Source organism: Xenopus tropicalis, chromosome 8, assembly GCF_000004195.4.
Source record: "Xenopus tropicalis strain Nigerian chromosome 8, UCB_Xtro_10.0, whole genome shotgun sequence".
NCBI classification, from domain to species: Eukaryota; Metazoa; Chordata; class Amphibia; order Anura; family Pipidae; genus Xenopus; species Xenopus tropicalis.
The window spans coordinates 38,054,644-38,078,361 of NC_030684.2; the positions used below are offsets into that span (position 1 = coordinate 38,054,644).

Genomic DNA, 23,718 nt, shown 5'->3' on the forward strand with positions numbered 1-23,718 from the left:
TGCCCCCCGTCTCTCCCTGAGGCCTCTCTCTTCGAGCAGTCCAGCAGCACCCACCCCAACTCCACAAAGTGGGGTCCAAAGGAGAATCTGGGTATCACCCTCTCTTCACAAATGGAACACACCCCTCAAACAGGGCACTGTCATGGAGCTTGGGGTGCAACAAATCCAATATTTTGGGGTTCATAAAAATGCAGAATATTCTACAAAAGATTTTGCTGAATACCAAAACCAATCAAAACTAATCTGCATATAAAAACCTTTTTCTTTTCCTTTGGGTCACAGAACTAAACCTTGCACAGGGGCCCATGGGCCAAAGATTCTTATCAGCAGTGAAACAAAAAGCAGTTGTGTAATTCATGCTTGTACTGCACATATCTACCCCAGCCAGTTATGATTACAGTATTATATACACAGATCATTTCACTTCCTATTACATTCTGGCACACTACAAATCAGCAGTTTATTTCAATTACTGAAGAAGACAAATGGTTAGTGTGGCTTGCCTGAAACCATAGGAACTAAATTCTCTGAGCTACAACTATTTTTCTGTGACAATATTCCTTTATATCTGGGCTACAGCAAGCGACAAATCTCTTGAAAATGCTTTCTCACTGGCAGTAATGTAAATCACCAGTGGGAAAACATATACATCGCTCTACGACTATTCACCCTGCATCCCCACACCCACAATTATAAAAAATTATCATCGTAAAATGGGTGTGCTAAAGGATTGAGAGTCTAAGTCATTCTTTCTACAGCTGCAAAAAATACTATAAGTAGTTTGTGAAATATTTCTTATTGCTGTAATTTGCATTTATCTTGGCAAATTTTGTTCCTAGGGTTTCTGTGCTTCTAAAGTTGATTGAAAACAGATGGGTTTGTGTTAACAAAAAGTGATCCAATTCAAACATTATCTTTATAAACTGTTTAATTGCAACACATGGGAAAAAGTGGAGAAAATGGCACTGCAAGTACAAACCCTTTCTCATATTTCATATGGAATAAGATATATATATATATACTTGTGTGTGCCTACAGTCTATGGTTAGTTTCTGGTATGAGCAGAGGATCACATGGGAAAGGTTCCAAATGCTTCCTTTACTTATTTTCAGTGCAAAGTAGCAGAAAATAGCAATAGACTCAAGGAAACTGGCCACACACACACAGATTTTAATGCCTTTTTATAAATGTTCATGATAATCTGTGTTTATTTACCCCCAAAAATTGTTTGGGAGAACAAGAGTTGCTCTAAAGTCAATCAGCTAAAATAAAAAACCAGGACAACCAATGACTTTGCTGCTTATGGGTATTAAGAAACAGTCAAGAATGGTCGGGGGTACCGACTTCCACATACCAGTCTGGTCATCCTATGGGTGGATTTCCAACATTAAAGTTATGTCTTAATGAGTGTCATGAAAGTCTGTCGGCTGAAAATAGGCTGTGTGCGGCCAGCAGCTTGTGCCTACAAGGTGGCTGGTAATTAAATCACTATGCTGACTGTATATGGAGGAAATATAGTACAACAGGTGGGAATGTTTTTCACATTATTTATCTGAACCTTATGCCAGCAGCCTGCGCTACTACTGTTTTCAGCAGCACAATAACCTCTGATCCAGCAGGTTAGTCAGCAGGTTCTATATGGAACCAGCAAATGGGTTTTTTTCAGTTCGCTATACATTGGAAGCGGAGATGGCCACTGCTGTCTACTAATACAAAATAAAAGTGTTTTATTTATCTATTTTTTCCCGCTTAACAAAAGTTGGAGGTGTAAAGAGAAACACGGTACCGTACTAGCCCCTTCAGCTAGTGTAAGCTCCCCCGTCTGTCACTCCCACAGGCAGCTCTGTAACGCGTCATGGCGCCTTGGGGGAAATCTCGCGAGATGAGACTTGCGGCGGGAGTTTGAGTCAGGCAGAAGGAAGCCTGCGTTCCACTAGCTTTGCGGGAGCTGTAGGCTGTTGTAGGAAGAATGGGACTGTTGCTCAGTATGGACTCAATTCTAATCCCCGTACGGCTCTGCTGGGACGAAAACGTTGAGTAGAGAAAGCTGTGAAGGGGAGAGAAGAGACAAGCGCTCTAGTAATTCTCTTCCGGAATCTGCAGCTTTGTGACAGCAGTGGGCGGAAATCCAGGTGAGGGCAGCCCGTATTGAATACCCCAAACCTAAACGACTGAGCCAGTGTCGGACTGGGGGCCACCGGGGCTCTCCCCTCAGGGCCCCCACCCCCAGTGTTGGGAGCAGGTTTTCTAGCACCCCAGGCAAGCCCCGCAGCTGGTGCCCCCACCAAGAAGATTTTAACAGCAAGTTTACACACTGCAAAAACAAATATATCTTTTATATATAATTATTTTCCCTAAATCCCTTTCTTCTATCTCCTTTTATCCTTAGTATGCCACATATCTCTCATTTTCCCTGTACTAAGCATATTCGTTGTGTCTAGTATGATCTTAGTTTTTGTTTTGTTTTTTTTAAAGGAGAAGACATACAAAAGACATACAGACATTGGTAGCCAGGGGTTACATTTTGCATTGGTGCCAGGGCAGGTACCCCCTAAATCATTGCTAGCCAGCTCAGGGCCCCCTAAAACATCAGTGGTCCTCCCCCAAATTATTCATACTCATACCCCAGGGCACCCCCAGCATCCTTCGGCTCCCCCCAGGCCCCCCCAAGCATCCTCCTGCTTCCCCCAGGGCCCCCCCAAGCATCCTTCAGCTTCCCCAGGGCCCCCCCAAGCATCCTTCAGCTTCCCCCAGGGCCCCCCCAAGCATCCTTCAGCTTCCCCCAGGGCCCCCCCAAGTATCCTTCAGCTTCCCCCAGGGCCTCCAAGCATCCTCCAGCTCCCCCACAGCATCCTCCTGCTTCCCCAGGGCACTGCCAGCATCCTTCAGCTTCCCCCATGGCCCCCCCCAAGCATCCTTCAGCTTCCCCAGGGCCCCCCAAGTATCCTTCAGCTTCCCCCAGGGCCTCCAAGCATCCTCCAGCTCCCCCACAGCATCCTCCTGCTTCCCCCAGGGCACCGCCAGCATCCTTCAGCTTCCCCCAGGGCCCCCCCCAAGCATCCTTCAGCTTCCCCCAGGGCATTCTTCAGTTTCCCCCAGGGCCCCCCAAGTATCCTTCAGTTTCCCCCAGGGCATCCTTCAGCTTCCCCCAGGGCCCCCAAGCACCTTCCATTTCCTCCCAGCGGCCTCCAGCTCCAGCTGTTCTCCTCTATGTGCCGCGGCTCTCAGCAGCTTCTCTGCTTTCATAAGGTTGCGCTCCGTGCGTGTGACGTCAGTACGCACGGGCGCAACCTTATAAAAGCGAGGATGCGGCAGAGAGCCGCGGCACATAGAGGAAGATGGAAGCAAGGATTGGGCCCGTGCCGGGCTTGATGAAAGGGGGCCCGGGAAACTCTAGCGCGGCCGGGCCCCCTTTAAAGCTAAAAACGCCCGGGCCCGGGACAGTTGTACCCCCTGTGCCCCCCTGATGGCGGCCCTGGCTAAGTCACTTGGGAGGGGGCCAAAATGTTAGGGGGGGAGCTACTGATCGGTTTTGCTACTGCAGAGCCGCACTACATGCTGGGTGATGGGCTAAGACTGCTGCCTGCTGTCAGAAACGTAGCACTTACGATTAGGTGCAGGCCAGCCGCCAGCTTCACTCACAGAGGGCTAAGTCCACTGATCACGTGAGCAGGGCCCACAGCTTGGACCATCTTGGACCGAGGTGCACAGTTAATTTAGTCAATCCGACCCGAACAGTTTCTCTCCACAGCTAGAAGTGAGTGACGCTGGCTATGTTGAATCCACATCCCAAATCACTTGCTTGTGCTCCTGCTCGCATCACTTTCTGATTTGTGAAGCTGGGCACCTGCCGGCAGCATATATTTCACCCAAACAGACCAGCTGGTACAGATGTTTTTAGTATGCTGACAGGATGTGCTGCGCCAAATTAACTAGAGGGCCTAGGGGCCCACCTCGTTTTTTCCTGGTGTCCCGGCAGACAAGTCCAACCCTGGAAGCAGCTGAAGATTTACTTCTAGAGTATTGACTTGTTCATTGTCATATTGTGTAAATGGGTCTAATGTAAATTAATGAGAGACAGTGGCTTTTTCCTCTGTGTAATTATTTGCTCCTTGACTAGGCAGGGTTCAACGAGATACTGACACATTACTATAAATGACAGGAATAGCGTCGGTTCCATTTCCAAGTAAGGGAAACACTATGGGACAGATGTGAGTTTTAAATTTACAAGGCAAATGAGATTAAAGGTGGCCATTGAAGGCCCCTGAGCAAAATCTACATTCAGGGCTGAATTGGCAGGTGGAGGTAGCATTTCTATTGTTTCTACCTCCATATCTGATGATTTAGCCCTTGAACACCAGTGGAGGGTGGGAGCGATCATTCATGCGGCCAATGGTCACACGAAAGATCTGAATTGCTACGTGTATGGCCACCTTTAGTCTTTTGGGCAGATGAAGCAGTGGACCAAATTTATACAGCCTTGTGGTCAAATTATTAAACCTTTGCAAGAGTTTGGAGCCCTCGAGGAAGTAGCGTTCTAAATTTTGCTACTTCTCTAGGTGCTAATCACTAATTTAAATTGTATCCTAGATCAGCTGATGGGGAGGTAATTTCAATTTTGGGATTGGTATTTTTGCTACCTACAGGTAGAGACGTCTCTCTAAATGCTGCCTTTAGGAGTCAGGAAAGGGATTTATAGTAAAATAAGTTTAAAATAGTTTAGTCCTTTAATGAAATTACTATTTTATAATTAAAATCGATCAACCTTTATTTGCACATCTAAAAAACACAGCTTGAGGTCTTACGCGTTTCGTGACAGCGCACTTCCTCAGAGACCTCTTGACCTTTTGAAAAGGTAAGTTCATTTTGTAGGCATGCAGCTAAGAATTATTTAACATATACATGTTTTCCTTTCCAGAATTTTGAAAATTTTCCATAAAAACAACTTAAGTATGCTTCCTAATCTACCATCTTATTGCACACTAATGGTTTAGCTCAGTGAACAGAGCTTAAGCTAAACACATGTTTTTGATATTTTAATAAAGAAACATGTATTATTTATTGTATTAAACACTATATTACTTTCATTTTCTAAGTAACTGTTGTTCCGAGTTGTAAAACAAATGACCATTTTTAGGCTTTTGATGCATATTAAAATACAATATAAAGTTGCATGTAGTTGTGTGGGTCAAAATATAATGAGACGTACATTGTGCCCCCCCATAAAAAAAAAGTTTGCAGAATTATCCCACTCAACTCCCTCAGGTTGTTTTTGTACAACAACACTGTAAATGTCATTGGGGAGAAAGATTCCAGGGGAGGAAACAATTGCAGCAAATCTTGCTTGTTATTTTTCATAGACAGTGCAGCCTTCTCCAAGGGTATACTGAGCTTTTAACATTCCTAACTTGAGATAACTAAAGAAGTAAATTCATCCATTACCATTTAATCTCTTCAAGGGTTATAACTGGTATTGTTGATGCTATAATCTTCCCCAGCCTAACTTTGTGGGTAGCACTGCTGCTTTGCAGTTCCACAGTGCAAAAACATACTGGCATATTAGTTGGTTCCTTATAAAATTAACCCTACTGTGTGGAAATGTGATGGAGACCTTAGTCTGTATTCTCCTCTAGGGCAAGGAATGCCGTGAATGATATATAAAATGTAGTACTCCAAACAAAAAGCAGATTTTATTTCCTGGTATTTATATAGATATATACTCAGTTGTTAAATAATCAGTTTAGGCTTGCCACTTTGTGATTGTGAATAAAGCATTAATTCTGTGTTGGTGTATGCCTCTTTGTCCTGGGTTATACAATGAAATACTTTTTTGTTTTCCATATTCTCCCTTTTTGTGATGTCTCATACAACTTTCCACGCAAGTATTCAAAACCATGCAACATGCTTGATTGCATGTAGGTTGTTGCTAAGCTAGGTCAGAGGAAGCAGGCTAAGCCACATGCCAAGTATTTTATCATCTACTGCTATGAAGCTTAACCAGTTTAGTAGAAACTGGGGTGGTGGTGACTGCCGCAGTCTTGGCTTTTCCAAGTTTAATGCTTGGAGACCTGCACTAGACAGGCAAAAATAATTGGGCATGACCTCATGAGTGCACCATACAAGGTTTGACTTGGTCTGGAGTAAGTTACTAAAGCGTAGGTCTGTATTTCTGTCTAGTGCCTCCCTACACAACCAGACCTCTGAACTCCCTCCCCCTATTGGTGACCTTAATATGTGCAGTGTAGTTTGTGTACTGTACATGCACTGATCAGGAAAGGAACAGGTACCCCTCTCCCCGCCTTAGCTTTGCCAGTGGATGTACCCACAAGTGCCTATATATTAAAAAGGCACAGCTGAGGAGCGTACCCTTATTTACTCCTTGAAACCCCTAAATATTTAAAACTGTTGACCTCTGGCTTAAGGGTAAGGATAAGTTACTATTTCATAGTATAATATTAAAAAAAAAACTTTTGCTATCTTTGTTTTGCCGTGTTCTTGGTTTATATTTTTATTATGAATATAATGTTTCCTTTTACAGCAAATAGCTGACCTGAAAAAAGAGAACTTCAGCTTAAAACTACGTATATATTTCTTGGAGGAACAAGTGCAGCAGAAGTGTGACAGCAGCAATGAAGATTTGTATAGAATGGTAGTTCATTCTTTTTTCCTTTTTGTTTAGTAGTTTGAAAACTGTTTGTACTTTTTATAAATTTATTGGCCATTCTGAATTCTAAAAAGCACAACATTTAGTTCAGTAAGCCAAAAAAGTATGTCTGCAATACCTTGTTGCAGTTTTTTAAACCCTGATTAGTTAATAGATATAACATTTAGAAGTGGATTCATAACCAAACCATGGTATTTTACTTATTTTGGCGGATGGCGTTTGGTTGTGCTTACATATAGAGTAAGTATAGTAAAAAAAACATGCACCTCTGTCATTAAAGTTACTTCCACGATCGACCTAAATTCATATAGCATCCATTGCCATTCCATTCTTGTTCCGACTCACGGTGTACTCGAATGTGAAACATCTGAAACCTGACTAGGTTCTGCTCTCTGGGCCTCTATGAGGCTGTTTTTCTAATTCCAGTTTCTCTCACCCCACTCCAGGCTTACCGTTTCAGTTTCTGAGTAAATTGAAGGTGGACCACATCACTAGTGCAGAAAGCACAATTGTGTTATCTGCACTAGAGGATATTCTGTTCACCATGCTGCCTCAAAGCTGCTTTCCCAATGCCAATCCCCCTATCTGGACTGAGGCCTAGCATTTCAAGTACACAGGGGCTCAACCAACCCACTAAATAGTGTCTATGGAATCTTACAGCAGCCATTGATCTAGAGATTGCCAGTCTTGGCCTGCTCTTACCCCACACTGGGCTTACCTTTTCAGAAAGTGCAACTGTGTTTTCTTCACTATAAGAGTCAAATTTTGAGCTTTTTGCCAACAGGTAGCTTATATCATATCTAGATAGATCTTTTAGCAAAGTATTTCAGTGAAATAATTTAGGAGAGTGGGTACCATGAGGCACTGGGATGCACCTATCCATTGTTTGGTATAGTATGTTTACTGCTTATTTTTTAATTGTTTGTTTGATGTTGAGCCAATAAATGGTCTGTTTATTTCACTGAAGTACTTTGTTATTTGATTGTACAGGTATAGGACCCGTTATCCAGAATGCTCGGGACCAAGGGTATTCCGGATAAGGGGTCTTTCCGTAATTTGGATCTTCATACCTTATTAAGTCTACTGAAAAACCAATAAAACATTAATTAAACCCAATAGGATTGTTTTGCATCCAATAAGGATTAATTATATCTTAGTTGGGATCAAATACAAGGTACAGTTCTATTTTTACAGAGAAAAAAGAAATCAATTTAAAAAATCTGAATTACTTGATTAAAATGGAGTCTATGGGAGACAGGCTTTCCGTAATTTGGAGTTTTCTGGATAATGGGTTTCCGGATAAGGGGTCCAATACCTGTATATTGTTTCAGGACCTATCACTGGGATATAACTTATAGATTCTCTTTTCTCAATCCACCATTAATATTAATTTGCTAGATAGATCTTTACCTTCAAAATACTTACAAAAACTATATATTTTCCAATGTATGTAATTTTTGCATTTAGTTAACAATATATTTGCTGGAAAGGTGGCATGGACAAGAACATTATCAATAAACTTTCTGCCCAAACCAGAGGGATTGGCAACGCCCCTGGCTGTAAAAGATCCTGCCTGTAGATTTGTGATGTTGCAAGTTCAACCCAGCAGCACACGCATCAGTCTACTGTGCATTCTTCCCTTTTGCATACCCTTGATCTGACTTGATTGGCTGTCACGATTCAGCCAATGATATGCAAATAAAGGAGGAAGACAAGCAAGGAAGAAGCATGTGCAGTGGTGATCATGTGGTCAGGTTGGTGGGGGACGTCCCTGGCTGCCTTGCAGGGAGAGGGAATCTAAAAGTCAGTTCTATCTAAATATTTAATAAAACATTATTTTCTGTTAATGACAACAAATTGCAAATATTATTTAGAAATGTTTTATCATCAAATAGTTTTTAACTCTGTGTGCACTCAGGCTTGTGAAACACTGTGCCAGGTGATATTATGGAAGTTCCCTCAATGCCTTTTCCAGGTTTTTGTTATTTTAAAGTAAAGATTTTTTTTACCTTTTACTGTTACTATTAATTAGCTAAGTTAAAGGCAAACTGAGCGCTGTATACAAATCCTTCTGTTTGTATACAAATAATGGCTTTTTATTGTTTATAGCAGCTGGTCAACTCCAGAATGTGGGTTAGACCCCAGCAGCCAAGAAAATATTGCTCTGGGTTTACAATTTCATTGCCTTTATTATTTATCTCTTCATTAAGGCTCTCCTCTATTCACTTTCCTGTCTCTCTTTCAAACCACTGTCTGGTTGCTCGGCTAAATTGGACCCTAACAACCAGATAGCTGCCAAAATTCCAAACTGGAGAGCTTCTAAACAAGCAACTAAATAATTCAAAAGCCACAAATAAAAAATGAGGACCAATTGCAAATTGTCTCAGAGAAGAACTCTCTATATTATACTTTAATTTAAAGGTGAACTATGCCTTTAAAGGAGAAGGAAAGGTATAATCACTGGGGGGGTGCCAACATTTTAGCCCCCCCCCCCCCAGTAATTGTGTTTATTTACCTGATACCCCAAGCCGGTGCTCTTGTTAGCAGAAAAACGCACTGGCCCAGGATACCTGTAGGTGAGCGATCCTCTTCCGTGATCAAGGGCGGCATACTGGGGCAAGATCAAGGGTGGCATACTGGGGCAAGATCAAGGGTGGCATACTGGGGCAAGATCAAGGGTGGCATACTGGGGCAAGATCAAGGGCGGCATACTGGGGCAAGATCAAGGGCGGCATACTGGGGCAAGATCAAGGGCGGCATACTGGGGCAAGATCAAGGGCGGCATACTGGGGCAAGATCAAGGGCGGCATACTGGGGCAAGGTCAAGGGTGGCATACTGGGGCAAGATCAAGGGGATAAACTGGGGCAGGATCAAGGGGGGGCATACTGTGGCAAGATCAAGGGGGGCATACTGGGGCAAGATCAAGGGGGCATACTGGGGCAAGATCAAGGGGGCATACTCTGCGCAAGATCAAGGGGGCATACTGGGGCAAGATCAAGGGGGCATACTGTGGCAAGATCAAGGGGACGTACTGGGGCGAGATCAAGGGGACGTACTGGGGCGAGATCAAGGGGACGTACTGGGGCGAGATCAAGGGGACGTACTGGGGCGAGATCAAGGGGACGTACTGGGGCGAGATCAAGGGGACGTACTGGGGCGAGATAAAGGGGACTAACTGGTGCAAGATCAAGGGGACATACTGGGGCAAGATCAAGAGGGGCATACTGGGGCAAGATCAAGGGGGGCATACTGGGGCAAGATCAAAGGGGGCATACTGGGGCAAGATCAAGGGGACATACTGGGGCAAGATCAAGGGGACAAACTGGGGCAAGATCAAGGGGACATACTGGGGCAAGATCAAAGGGGCATACTGGGGCAAGATCAAGGGGACAAACTGGGGCAAGATCAAAGGGGGCATACTGGGGCAAGATCAAGGGGGGCATACTGGGGCAAGATCAAGGGGGGCATACTGGGGCAAGATCAAGAGGACGTACTCTGGCAAGATCAAGGGGACATACTCTGGCAAGATCAAGGGGGCATATGGGGGCAAGATCAAGGGTGGCATACTGGGGCAAGATCAAGGCGGCATTCTGGGGCAAGATCAAGGGACGTACTGGGGCAAGATCAAGGGGGCATACTGGGGCAAGATCAATGGGGCATACTGGGGCAAGATCAAAGGGGCTTTACTGGGGAAAGATCAAGGGGGCATACTGGGGCAAGATCAAGAGGACGTACTCTGGCAAAATCAAGGGGACGTACTCTGGCAAAATTAAGGGGGCATACTGGGGCAAGATCAAGGGGGCACACTGGAGCAAAATCAAGGGGCCACACTGGGGCAAGATCAAGGGGACATACTCTGGCAAGATCAAGGGGGCATATGGGGGCAAGATCAAGGGGACATACAGGGGCAAGATCAAGGGGCGATACTGGGGCAAGATCAAGGGGGCATACTGGGGCAAGATCAATGGGAGCATACTGGGGCAAAATCAAGGGGGCATACTGGGGCAAGATCAAGGGGACCTACTCTGGCAAGATCAAGGGGACATACTGGGGCAAGATCAAGGCGGCATTCTGAGGCAAGATCAAGGGGACGTACTGGGGCAAGATCAAGGGGGCATACTGGGGCAAGATCAAGGGGACAAAATGGTGCAAGATCAAGGGGACATACTGGGGCAAGATCAAGGGTGGCATACTTGGGCAAGATCAAGGGGGGCATACTGGGGCAAGATCAAGGGGACATACCATGGCAAGATCAAGGGGGGAATACTGGGGCAAGATCAAGGGGACATACTGGGGCAAGATCAAGGGGCTTTACTTGGGCAAGATCAAGGGGCTTTACTGGGGCAAGATCAAGGGGGCATACTGGGGCAAGATCAATGGGGGCATACTGGGGCAAGATCAAGGGGACATACTCTGGCAAGATCAAGGGGACATACTGGGGCAAGATCAAGGGGACGTACTGGGGCAAGATCAAGGGGGCATACTGGGGCAAGATCAAGGGGACAAAATGGTGCAAGATCAAGGGGACATACTGGGGCAAGATCAAGGGTGGCATACTGGGGCAAGATCAAGGGGGGCATACTGGGGCAAGATCAAGCGGCTTTACTGGGGCAAGATCAAGGGGGCATACTGGGGCAAGATCAAGGGAGGATACTGGGGCAAGATCAAGAGGACGTTCTCTGGCGAGATCAAGGGGCGATACTGGGGCAAGATCAAGGGGGCACACTGGGGCAAGATCAAGGGGACATACTCTGGCAAGATCAAGGGGGCATATGGGGGCAAGATCAAGGGGCGATACTGGGGCAAGATCAAGGGGGCATACTGGGGCAAAATCAAGGGGGCATACTGGGGCAAGATCAAGGCGGCATTCTGGGGCAAGATCAAGGGGACGTACTGGGGCAAGATCAAGGGTGCATACTGGGGCAAGATCAAGGGGGCATACTGGGGCAAGATCAAGGGGACATACTGGGGCAAGATCAAGGGGTGCATTCTGGGGCAAGATCAAGGGGACATACTGGGGCAAGATCAAGGGGACATACTGGGGCAAGATCAAGGGGACAAACTGGTGCAAAATCAAGGGGGGCATACTGGGGCAAGATGAAAGGGACATACTGGGGCAAGATCAAGGGGGGCATACAGGGCAAAATCAAGGGGACATACTGGGGCAAGATCAAGGGGGCATACTGGGGCAAGATCAAGGGGACAAACTGGTGCAAGATCAAGGGGACATACTGGGGCAAGATCAAGGGGGGCATACTAGGGCAAGATCAAGGGGCTTTACTGGGGCAAGATCAAGGAGACATACTGGGGCAAGATCAAGGGAGCATACTGGGGCAAGATCAAGAGGACGTACTCTGGCAAGATCAAGGGGATGTACCCTGGCAAGATCAAGGGGGGCATACAGTGCAAAATCAAGGGGACATACTGGGGCAAGATCAAGGGGGCATACTGGGGCAAGATCAAGGGGACATACTGGGGCAAGATCAAGGGGTGCATTCTGGGGCAAGATCAAGGGGACATACTGGGGCAAGATCAAGGGGACATACTGGGGCAAGATCAAGGGGACAAACTGGTGCAAAATCAAGGGGGGCATACTGGGGCAAGATCAAAGGGACATACTGGGGCAAGATCAAGGGGGGCATACAGGGCAAAATCAAGGGGACATACTGGGGCAAGATCAAGGGGGCATACTGGGGCAAGATCAAGGGGACAAACTGGTGCAAGATCAAGGGGACATACTGGGGCAAGATCAAGGGGGGCATACTAGGGCAAGATCAAGGGGCTTTACTGGGGCAAGATCAAGGAGACATACTGGGGCAAGATCAAGGGAGCATACTGGGGCAAGATCAAGAGGACGTACTCTGGCAAGATCAAGGGGATGTACCCTGGCAAGATCAAGGGGGGCATACAGGGCAAAATCAAGGGGACATACTGGGGCAAGATCAAGGGGGCATACTGGGGCCAGATCAAGGGGACAAACTGGTGCAAGATCATGGGGACATACTGGGGCAAGATCAAGGGGGGCATACTAGGGCAAGATCAAGGGGCTTTACTGGGGCAAGATCAAGGAGACAAACTGGGGCAAGATCAAAGGGGGCATACTGGGGCAAGATCAAGGGGGCATACTGGGGCAAGATCAAGGGGGGCATACTGGGGCAAGATCAAGAGGACGTACTCTGGCAAGATCAAGGGGACATACTCTGGCAAGATTATGGGGGCAAGATCAAGGGTGGCATACTGGGGCAAGATCAAGGCGGCATTCTGGGGCAAGATCAAGGGACGTACTGGGGCAAGATCAAGGGGGCATACTGGGGCAAGATCAAGGGGGCATACTGGGGCAAGATCAAAGGGGCTTTACTGGGGCAAGATCAAGGGGGCATACTGGGGCAAGATCAAGAGGACGTACTCTGGCAAGATCAAGGGGACGTACTCTGGCAAAATTAAGGGGGCATACTGGGGCAAGATCAAGGGGGCACACTGGAGCAAAATCAAGGGGCCACACTGGGGCAAGATCAAGGGGACATACTCTGGCAAGATCAAGGGGGCATATGGGGGCAAGATCAAGGGGACATACAGGGGCAAGATCAAGGGGCGATACTGGGGCAAGATCAAGGGGGCATACTGGGGCAAAATCAAGGGGGCATACTGGGGCAAGATCAAGGGGACCTACTCTGGCAAGATCAAGGGGACATACTGGGGCAAGATCAAGGCGGCATTCTGAGGCAAGATCAAGGGGACGTACTGGGGCAAGATCAAGGGGGCATACTGGGGCAAGATCAAGGGGACAAAATGGTGCAAGATCAAGGGGACATACTGGGGCAAGATCAAGGGTGGCATACTTGGGCAAGATCAAGGGGGGCATACTGGGGCAAGATCAAGGGGACATACCATGGCAAGATCAAGGGGGGAATACTGGGGCAAGATCAAGGGGACATACTGGGGCAAGATCAAGGGGCTTTACTGGGGCAAGATCAAGGGGCTTTACTGGGGCAAGATCAAGGGGGCATACTGGGGCAAGATCAATGGGGGCATACTGGGGCAAGATCAAGGGGACATACTCTGGCAAGATCAAGGGGACATACTGGGGCAAGATCAAGGGGACGTACTGGGGCAAGATCAAGGGGGCATACTGGGGCAAGATCAAGGGGACAAAATGGTGCAAGATCAAGGGGACATACTGGGGCAAGATCAAGGGTGGCATACTGGGGCAAGATCAAGGGGGGCATACTGGGGCAAGATCAAGGGGACATACCGTGGCAAGATTAAGGGGGCATACTGGGGCAAGATCAAGCGGCTTTACTGGGGCAAGATCAAGGGGGCATACTGGGGCAAGATCAAGGGAGGATACTGGGGCAAGATCAAGAGGACGTTCTCTGGCGAGATCAAGGGGCGATACTGGGGCAAGATCAAGGGGGCACACTGGGGCAAGATCAAGGGGCCACACTGGGGCAAGATCAAGGGGACATACTCTGGCAAGATCAAGGGGGCATATGGGGGCAAGATCAAGGGGCGATACTGGGGCAAGATCAAGGGGGCATACTGGGGCAAAATCAAGGGGGCATACTGGGGCAAGATCAAGGCGGCATTCTGGGGCAAGATCAAGGGGACGTACTGGGGCAAGATCAAGGGTGCATACTGGGGCAAGATCAAGGGGGCATACTGGGGCAAGATCAAGGGGACATACTGGGGCAAGATCAAGGGGTGCATTCTGGGGCAAGATCAAGGGGACATACTGGGGCAAGATCAAGGGGACATACTGGGGCAAGATCAAGGGGACAAACTGGTGCAAAATCAAGGGGGGCATACTGGGGCAAGATGAAAGGGACATACTGGGGCAAGATCAAGGGGGGCATACAGGGCAAAATCAAGGGGACATACTGGGGCAAGATCAAGGGGGCATACTGGGGCAAGATCATGGGAACATACTCTGGCAAGATCAAGGGGACATACGAGGGCAAGATCAAGGGGCGATACTGGGGCAAGATCAAGGGGACATACTTGGGGAAGATCAAGGGGACATACTGGGGCAAGATCAAGGGGACAAACTGGTGCAAAATCAAGGGGGGCATACTGGGGCAAGATGAAAGGGACATACTGGGGCAAGATCAAGGGGGGCATACAGGGCAAAATCAAGGGGACATACTGGGGCAAGATCAAGGGGGCATACTGGGGCAAGATCATGGGAACATACTCTGGCAAGATCAAGGGGACATACGAGGGCAAGATCAAGGGGCGATACTGGGGCAAAATCAAGGGGACATACTGGGGCAAGATCAAGGGGGCATACTGGGGCAAGATCAAGGGGACAAACTGGTGCAAGATCAAGGGGACATACTGGGGCAAGATCAAGGGGGGCATACTAGGGCAAGATCAAGGGGCTTTACTGGGGCAAGATCAAGGAGACATACTGGGGCAAGATCAAGGGAGCATACTGGGGCAAGATCAAGAGGACGTACTCTGGCAAGATCAAGGGGATGTACCCTGGCAAGATCAAGGGGGGCATACTGGGGCAAGATCAAGGGGGCACACTGGGGCAAGATCAAGGGGGTACACTGGGGCAAGATCAAGGGGGCACACTGGGGCAAGATCATGGGAACATACTCTGGCAAGATCAAGGGGACATACGAGGGCAAGATCAAGGGGCGATACTGGGGCAAGATCAAGGGGACATACTTGGGGAAGATCAAGGGGGCATACTGGGGCAAGAGTTTTTCTTGAAAAAAGTTTGCCCACCCCTGGTATAGGGGCTAATGGCTGGTACTCAGTGCTGTGGAACACAGGAGAACAACATCGTAAGGGGGCACAGATCGAACCGCTCATCAGTTCGAGCCCATATCCACCAAACTGGAGTGAGGCTTTTGTAAATGGTACTCAGAGCTCGGAGAGTTCTTACATGTGTATATGTTTGTTTACATGGGTCACAAGACTGGCTGGGCTTGTGGGATGTGGTTATGCAAAGGAGGAACAATGTATTTTTTTGGCTGGGCCTGCCACCTACTTGGCCAGTGGGCTAATATGGTGATAGGGCCCTGATAACTTAGTAGTATGGGGCACCATGATTACTGATGGCAGCCCTGCATATGAGAGGAAGATTCAAATTATGGTGAATTAAGATGAAATTATTGGATGGGATAGCTTATGTTGTGTGTGTACAGTTCTCTGTATATTTGTATGTATAAATGTGGGACTAGGCTGGCATATTGGGACCTGTCATTAGAAAAACTAATATTTATTTTCTATTGTGTTTGTCAAGCAAAATAAACTTCACTTACACTATATAAATAATATAAACTTTGTTTCCTTCAGTCTTGGAATTACACAATCACAGCAAGCAGGCATAGGGGCGGGGCATGCAATATATGATTGACAGCTGGGATTTTTAAATGCGTTTATAATGGGTGTCCAGAAACATATTGGGAGTTTTAATCAATTTTTTTATCACTTATTTAGCCAATAGCAGTTTAATAATTCATTTATTCATTCATGTTTATTTGCTTAAAGAATGCTAATGAGGCTTTTTATATCTAGTGGGGGCTGGAGCAAAACTGGGGCTCTTGCAGTGACATGCTAATCCCCATGCCATGCTAATGATACTGATATTGGGGATAATAGCTCACAATATCACGTTAGGGATTGCCAGTAAATAGAATTATTTTTAGATTCTTTTGCCAAGTCTGTGGCAGCTATATACCAAGCTATATACATATATATAGTAATTACCGCCACGTTCATGATGGTGGTCGCTCAAGGCTTCCCCAATAGGTGTATGATTGGCCAGAGCTGGCTGGGAGGGCTCATTGGTGCTGAATACAACTACAGGTATTGGACCTGTTATTCAGAATGCTCGGATCACCAAACTTTAGATTTAGTATAAAACCATTAAAACATTAAATAAACCCAATAGGATTGTTGGGATGAAGTACAAGGTACTGTTTCATTATTACAGAGTTAAAGCAAATCATTTTTTAAAAATGGGAATTACTTAAAATGGAGTCTATATGAAATAGCATTCTTGTAATTAAGAGCTTTCTGTATAACAGGTTTCCAGATAGCGGATCTTATACCTGTATAAGGAAGTGCAAGGAGTGTCTTTAGCAGTATCTTAAACAGACTGAGTCAGTAAAAGTAATATTTATTTTCATTTTAGTGCGGCTGAACTTGTGGTTGTAGATGAGCCGTAAAGCGGCACCACTATTTAAAGGCAATTGCCTTAATGTGCCCTTGCATTGTTTTTCTGCTGCTCGTGAGTGCATTCAGTATGTTACCACATTCCGAGCATCGCTTCTTACTATATATGTTGTAACGGACTGACTTCTCTGTCAAAAGATTTCTCTATGTCTGGAATTCCTGTGCCACAGACATGCAGCTTTCTGTTCTCTCCTCTCTCCTGCAACCCCCTCCCTCAAGAATGCTAAGAACTCACTCCCCCCCTTAGGAATGCGGATCTGAGCCAATCAGGAGGAAGCTGACTCATAGTCTTACTAACTGAGCATGTTCAGTTTGGTCTCTGTGTCTGTGCAGAAGTGAGGCATTATGGGAACTTTCTTTACACAGCTCAGCATTTTTTCTTCCTGTTTGGCTTCTGATCTTCTGAACAGGTGAAATATGGGGAGACTTAAGGGCACTGTTGAGAGAACTGAAAGTATGCCTGCAGCTTGAGATTAACTCTTTATTAGCCTTTCCTTTTCCTTTAAAGGATGATCCCCCTCCCCTCTCAAGGGTCAGCTTCTTCTTTTCCAGATATGCTGTTGCCAAAACAGATATAGGAGCCGTTATCCAGAATGCTCGGGACCAAGGGTATTACGGATAAGCGGTCTTTCCGTAATTTGGATCCCCATACCTAAAGTCTACTAAAAAATCAATAAGACATTAATGAAAGCCAATAGGGTTGTTTTAATTAATTATTAATTATATCTTAGTGGGGATCAATTACAAGGTACTTTTTTTATTACTACAGAGGAAAAGGAAATCAGTTTTACTGTAGAATTCTGAATTATTTGAACAAAATGGAGTCTATGGGAGACGGGCTTTCCGTAATTCAGAGCTTTCTGCATAACGGGTTTCCGGGTATGGGATCCCATACCTTTTCTATTGTAAGTCCTACGATTGTTGTCTGTAAATTAATGGCCAGAACATTAAATGTTAAATCTTTGCGTTATTTTAGTTAGTTGCATTAAACCGTACAATCAATATCCGTTGTACAACAACTAAAATCTGAACGTGTATGGCCAGCTATAGACTGGGTTCCAGTTAAAGAAATAAATGGCAATAATGATACCAGCATTAAGAGCAACAGAACGTATTCATATACCATTAAAATATTATTCATTAATCATACGTATAAAATATATACAGTGGAATATAATAAAATTCTGAACTGAAAAAATTCAAGTTAAAAAATTCACAATCTCTATCCTACTTTCATATGAGGGGCAAAGGCTTCGCAAAAGGTATTTTAAATTCGCACAAAGGCAAGGGAATTTTTAGGCCCACTGCGACCATTTTTTCCGTTAACAAGCTATGTTACATTCCCCCCCAAAAATGAGTGAATGTTTCTTGTAACTAATAACTAAATGCTGCATTCTCTGTTTCCAGCAGATGGCAGTACATACACAGATGTCTAGATCTTACAGAAAACCAGCGGTGTAACTAAAAGTACAAGGGCCCTACAGCAAAATCTTTCCAGAGGCCTCGTAACCCCAGGAAGATTCCCTTATCCGAAACAGAAATTAATTTAGTGTTTAACTGGGCCCCTTTAGGCTCGTACACATGGGCGGTTTTTGTTATGTGTTTGACGCGCATGTTTGATGCACCTAAACACATTCGCTAATTGATCCCATTATATTCTGCCTGGCTGTATGAGCGTTCAGTTGTGTTTAACTTTATTTACATTTCATCGTTTTTATTTAGACACAACATACTGCATTCTCTTGCACTTGACCCAATTTATAAATCAGTAGAATAGAAGGTTGCGTTTGGAACTGACAGAAACATGCCTTGCTACGTTTGTAAACGCATTAAAAAATGCTCTGTGTTTACAAGCCCTTACACTCCGGGACCCCTATTGTTATGGCCCTGATAAAAAAAAAAAAACATTACACCTTGGCGGCTCAGTTATTAACAATGGGCCATTTTGCCTCAGTGCAGCAGCTCATATATAGAGGCACAACCGTTAATAAAACACCAGGAAAATCCTTCATTCTCTAGGAGTTGTACATAAAGCCCCCATCACTGCCCTGTGGAAATTTGGGTAGTGTTGCCATCGCGACTGACAATTTAGCAGCTATGCCACATACACAGAGTTCAGATCTCTATTGAAAGTGTGTGTGTCCTTGCATCTGCTCATATACAGTATTTGTACAGGTTTGAAACCTCTCCAGAATGGTCGATACCTGGGGTTTTCCAGGTTAAGGGGTCTTTCTGTTATATGGATCGCCATACTTTGTCTACAAAAAAATCTTTTAACATAGGATTGTTTTGCCTCCAATAAAGGTTAATTATGTCTTAGCTTTGATCAAGTACAAAGTACTGTTTTATTAGTACAGAGAAAAAGGAAATATGTTTAAAATGTTTTGAATTAATTAAAATGGAGTCCATGGGAGATGGCCTTCCCGTAATTCGGAGATTTCTGAATAACAGGATTGCAGATAATGAATCCCCTACCTGTGTCGCATTTGACAATGTGTTTTTCTCTTCCGAAATGTCGGTATTCATTGCTCGGAATACTGGGTTCATATGTACTCGTCTTCCCATTTGATTCTCCACTAGGGATATATGATTCTTGGCCACAGTGTGTAACTCACCTTTGGATTTAAATAAATACTTTCTCGAATCGAGCCTGGCCCCAAAGTTCCCCCTGGGCCTGACTAGAACCATTCCCATTCACTCAGGATATTAACCAGACAGCTTTTATTGAGGTATACATTAATACAGAGTATTACAATACATAGTATAATAATAACTCATATGAGCTGAAAGTTGGTGAGGACATTTGGTGAGGAGGGGAACAAATTGAAGTACAAAAATGTTGCTATTTAACCATTTCTTTCTACGTGGGGCTGATCCAATGGCATCCAGTCATCATGGTTGTTTTAGCAAAACTGTCTCTCTCTGTCCATCTTTAGGAAAGGCTTAAGTGTCTCACTGTCTTAGCACATTGACCTGTATGGTATTTGTGTAGTTGGTTATTCTAAGACTATTTGTCACTTTCTTAACCTTGCACTAGAAATACCTGTGCCGGGAGAAATCTGATACATTCCTTATTCTGTATAAACATTCTAAGACCCAAGCAAATAGAATGGCCTATACTCATGAAGTCACTGGGAATACCTGTGCCTGGAGACATCTGATACATTCCATGTTCCGTATAAACATTCTAAGACCCAAGCAAATAGAATGGCCTATACCCTTGAAGTCACTAGGAATACCTGTGCCTGGAGACATCTGATACATTCCTTATTCTGTATAAACATTCTAAGACCCAAGCAAATAGAATGGCCTATACCCATGAAGTCACTAGGAATACCTGTGCCCGGAGACATCTGATACATTCCATGTTCCGTATAAACATTCTAAGACCCAAGCAAATAGGGTCAAGACCTCTGGTCTTGATGTCTAAAATCATCCTGTGATATCAGTTGTTCTGTGCCTGTGTCCTGTTTTAAATCTTTGTTCTTTGATAATACTTAATATTAACGTGTTTATAGCATAAACCTAAAACACCAATATCTACAAGCTGTACTTGTAATAATATAATAAATACAAATAGGGAGGCAAATAATTAAAAAACTGAAAAATAAAAATGTAAGACCAGTTAAAAAGTTGCAAAGAATTGTCCATTAATAGATAAATTAAAAGTTACCCTGAAGGTTAACCCCCCCTTTACAAAATACAGTGTAGCGCACCTAAACTGCTCTGGGGATACGTGGGAACTAGCAGCACCCATACACCCATCATTGCTGGTAAGTCAGAAATAGCAGGGCGAGGGAATGAATCCCGGTACTTTTATTACGTTTATAACTTGGCATTTTTAGTGGTTAAAGTAGTTTAATATTTTATTACAAAAAGACTGATAGAATGATACACTAACGTTCATTACATATAACAGATCAAACATACCTATCATTCTGCATTAGTAGCATTTTAACCAGTATTGGGAATTTCTTAATAACCCCATGCATGTACAGGTATGGCATCCGTTATCCAGATACGGAAACCTGTTATCCAGAAAGCTCCAAATTTTGGGAAGGCCATTTCCCATTCACTCCATTATACTCAGATGATTCAGTTTTTTAAGAAAATATTCCCTTTTTCTCTGTAATAATAAAACAGTACCTTGTATGTGATCCTAACTAAGATACAAATAATGCTTATTGGAGGCAAAACAATCCTTTTGGGTTTATTTAATATTTAATTGATTTCTTAGTAGACTTAACATATGGATTTCCAAATTATGGAAAGATTCCTTAAACGGAAAACCACAGGTCCCAAGAATTCTGGATAACAGGTCCTGTACCTGTAGTAAAGCTACTTAGTTCTTAAATACTTTTTTATCCCAAACCTTTATTATTATGCATCGTTACATAGGGTTGAAAAAAGACCAGTGTCCATCAAGTTCAACCCATCCAAGTAAACCCAGCACACCTAACCCACACCTACCAATCTATACACTCACATACATAAACTATAAATACAACCACTAGTACTAACTGTAGATATTAGTATCACAATAGCCTTGGATATTCTGGTTGTTCAAGAACTCATCCAGGCCCCTCTTATAGGCATTAACAGAATCTGCCATTACCACATCTCCAGGAAGGGCATTCCACAAGTTATCATAAACCTACAAACATTTCCATTCTGCTTGCTGATGGCATACAGACATGCACAGCAGTGAAACACAGTATTTTTTTATTCCATGTTCTAAACTATAGCCGGTATTTTGTAACTGCAGAGATAATTCCAAGCTGATCCATTTCTGTTCTAATAATTTTTGTGAGTGGCTTATATAGAGAAAGTATTAATGTAATTATGTTTGTAAAACCTTTATAGACATGGCACGCTATTCTTATATATTCTGGGGGGTTGTGCAGTTTGTCGGAACATGATCTGTTGGGGGGGCATTCACTATTGGATTCCCCTTAATGTTCTATTTAATCATATAATTTCTGAATCCACGGTCATGGCCAAATGGAATCCAAATCCTTATAATCATGTGAAGTTTTGCCACAGAAATGTAGAAGTTGAACATTTTTCACCATGCGCTGCTCGTGCGGTTGCTTTAATGGCTTCTGTGCCTTTGTTTGCATATGCAGATTTGGATTTGGTTTGGTATTCATTACATTCTAATTGCTATAAAACACTTTTCGTTTTGTGTTTCTGTTTGGTGTTACTGCTTGTGACTGTAAGTAAACAATAATATTTTGACTCTCTTATTGTGTCCTTTAGTTGCTGTGCTTTCAGTCTTCAGTATCCTCTGCCTTTACGGTTTTCTGGCTTCCTTTGCAATCAGCCTTTTCAACAAGGAGCTCATAGCGATGGGACCTGCTATCTTTAAGGTACTTTACCAATAAAGTTATAAACTATACGGTTTGTTATGTCCTGATACATGGTAAGCAGTGACAGCTTAGTGCAAATTATGGTGATCCAAATGATGGATAAAATCTCTCATTTTGAGAGATCAGGTCCCAAACAATCAGGATATTAGTTCCCATACCTGTATAACAGTGGTCCCCAACCAGTGGCTCATGAGCAACATGTTGCAGTGGTCCCCAACCAGTGGCTCGGGGGCAACATGTTGCTCACCAACCCCTTTGGATGTTGCTGTCAGTGCCCCCAAACCAGGTAGTTATTTTTGAATTCCATACTTGGTGGCAAGTTTTGGCTGAATAAAAACAAGATTTACTACAAAATAAAGCCCCCTGTAAGCTGATAGTGTGCATACAGGCTCCCTAATAGCCAATCTTAGCCCTTATTTGGCACCTCCATGAACTTTTATGGTGCTTGTGTTGCTCCCCAAGCCTTTTTACATTTGACTGTGGCTCACGAATAAGAAAGGTTACCTGCTGTATAAAATAACCTCCTTCTTCTGTATCTCTGTAGGCTGCTTTCATTTTGCTAAGTTCAACCCATAGCAAAAATATCTCTGTAGGCTGCTTTCATTTTGCTAAGTTCAACCCATAGCCGAAATATCTCTGTAGGCTGCTTTCATTTTGCTAAGTTCAACCCATAGCCGAAATATCTCTGTAGGCTGCTTTCATTTTGCTAAGTTCAACCCATAGCAAAAATATCTCTGTAGGCTGCTTTCATTTTGCTAAGTTCAACCCATAGCCGAAATATCTCTGTAGGCTGCTTTCATTTTGCTAAGTTCAACCCATAGCCGAAATATCTCTGTAGGCTGTTTCAGTTTGCTAAGTTTAACCCATACCATAAATCTTGGACTTAATGATAAAAATATGTTCCAAAGATTAGGCCCAGATTTGCGTCAGGCCTGGGCCTAGGACAGCAAAATTCTGGGACTACCATGCCACGGGGGAGATGGGAAAGCGTGCAAAGGAGGTTGGGGGGGGGGAAGGTAGGGCAAGCACCCATGCAGCCTAGGGGTACAAATTCATTAAACTGAGTCCTTGCAAAGATAATGCAATATAACTGTCCAAACTAGTGAGCTGACTCATTCTAAAGATTAAAGGAGAATTAATGGCACAATGGAGCAAGCAAACAGGGAAACCCTCTGCACATTTATTAAATCACCTAGTAATGTTTTGAAGAAGCACACAGTTGTCAGAGAGATTAAAGATAAAGGGGTGAGGGAATAAACCAGATAACCTGGGCCGGTACTCCTGTTGGCAGAAAACTGCCCCTGCCTGGGGTACTTCTCAGGGAGCACCTCAGAGTGGTCTTCTTCCTGCTTCTTCCTTCTTGGTGCCAGGTGTGCATGCACAGTACAGCCAAAACTACATTTTTCAAAAACCTGGCTTTTCCCCTTTACTCTGTGGTCACTTTCCCACCGCATATGTTTCCCACTGGGGATTTACATTATTGCTAGTGGGAAAGC

The 23,718-nt window shown here is 44.5% G+C and overlaps 2 long non-coding RNA genes across 12 annotated transcripts in view; one reads left to right on the forward strand and one right to left on the reverse strand.

The window, feature by feature from the left end:
• LOC116406543 overlaps window positions 1-23,718 on the reverse strand; it is a 52,262-nt gene that overhangs the window by 19,217 nt on the left and 9,327 nt on the right. The window lies entirely within an intron of this gene.
• LOC108645241 overlaps window positions 1,858-23,718 on the forward strand; it is a 69,396-nt gene continuing 47,535 nt past the window's right edge. For 2 of the 9 annotated variants that reach the window (XR_004219505.1, XR_004219507.1), the window contains exons 1-3: window positions 1,858-2,132; window positions 6,539-6,649; window positions 22,113-22,222. This is a non-coding gene — a long non-coding RNA (uncharacterized LOC108645241). Of the gene's footprint in view, window positions 2,133-4,792; window positions 4,856-6,538; window positions 6,650-22,112; window positions 22,223-23,718 lie in introns of all 9 variants that reach the window. The other 7 variants (XR_004219503.1, XR_004219506.1, XR_004219502.1 and 4 more) reach the window with 7 other exon arrangements.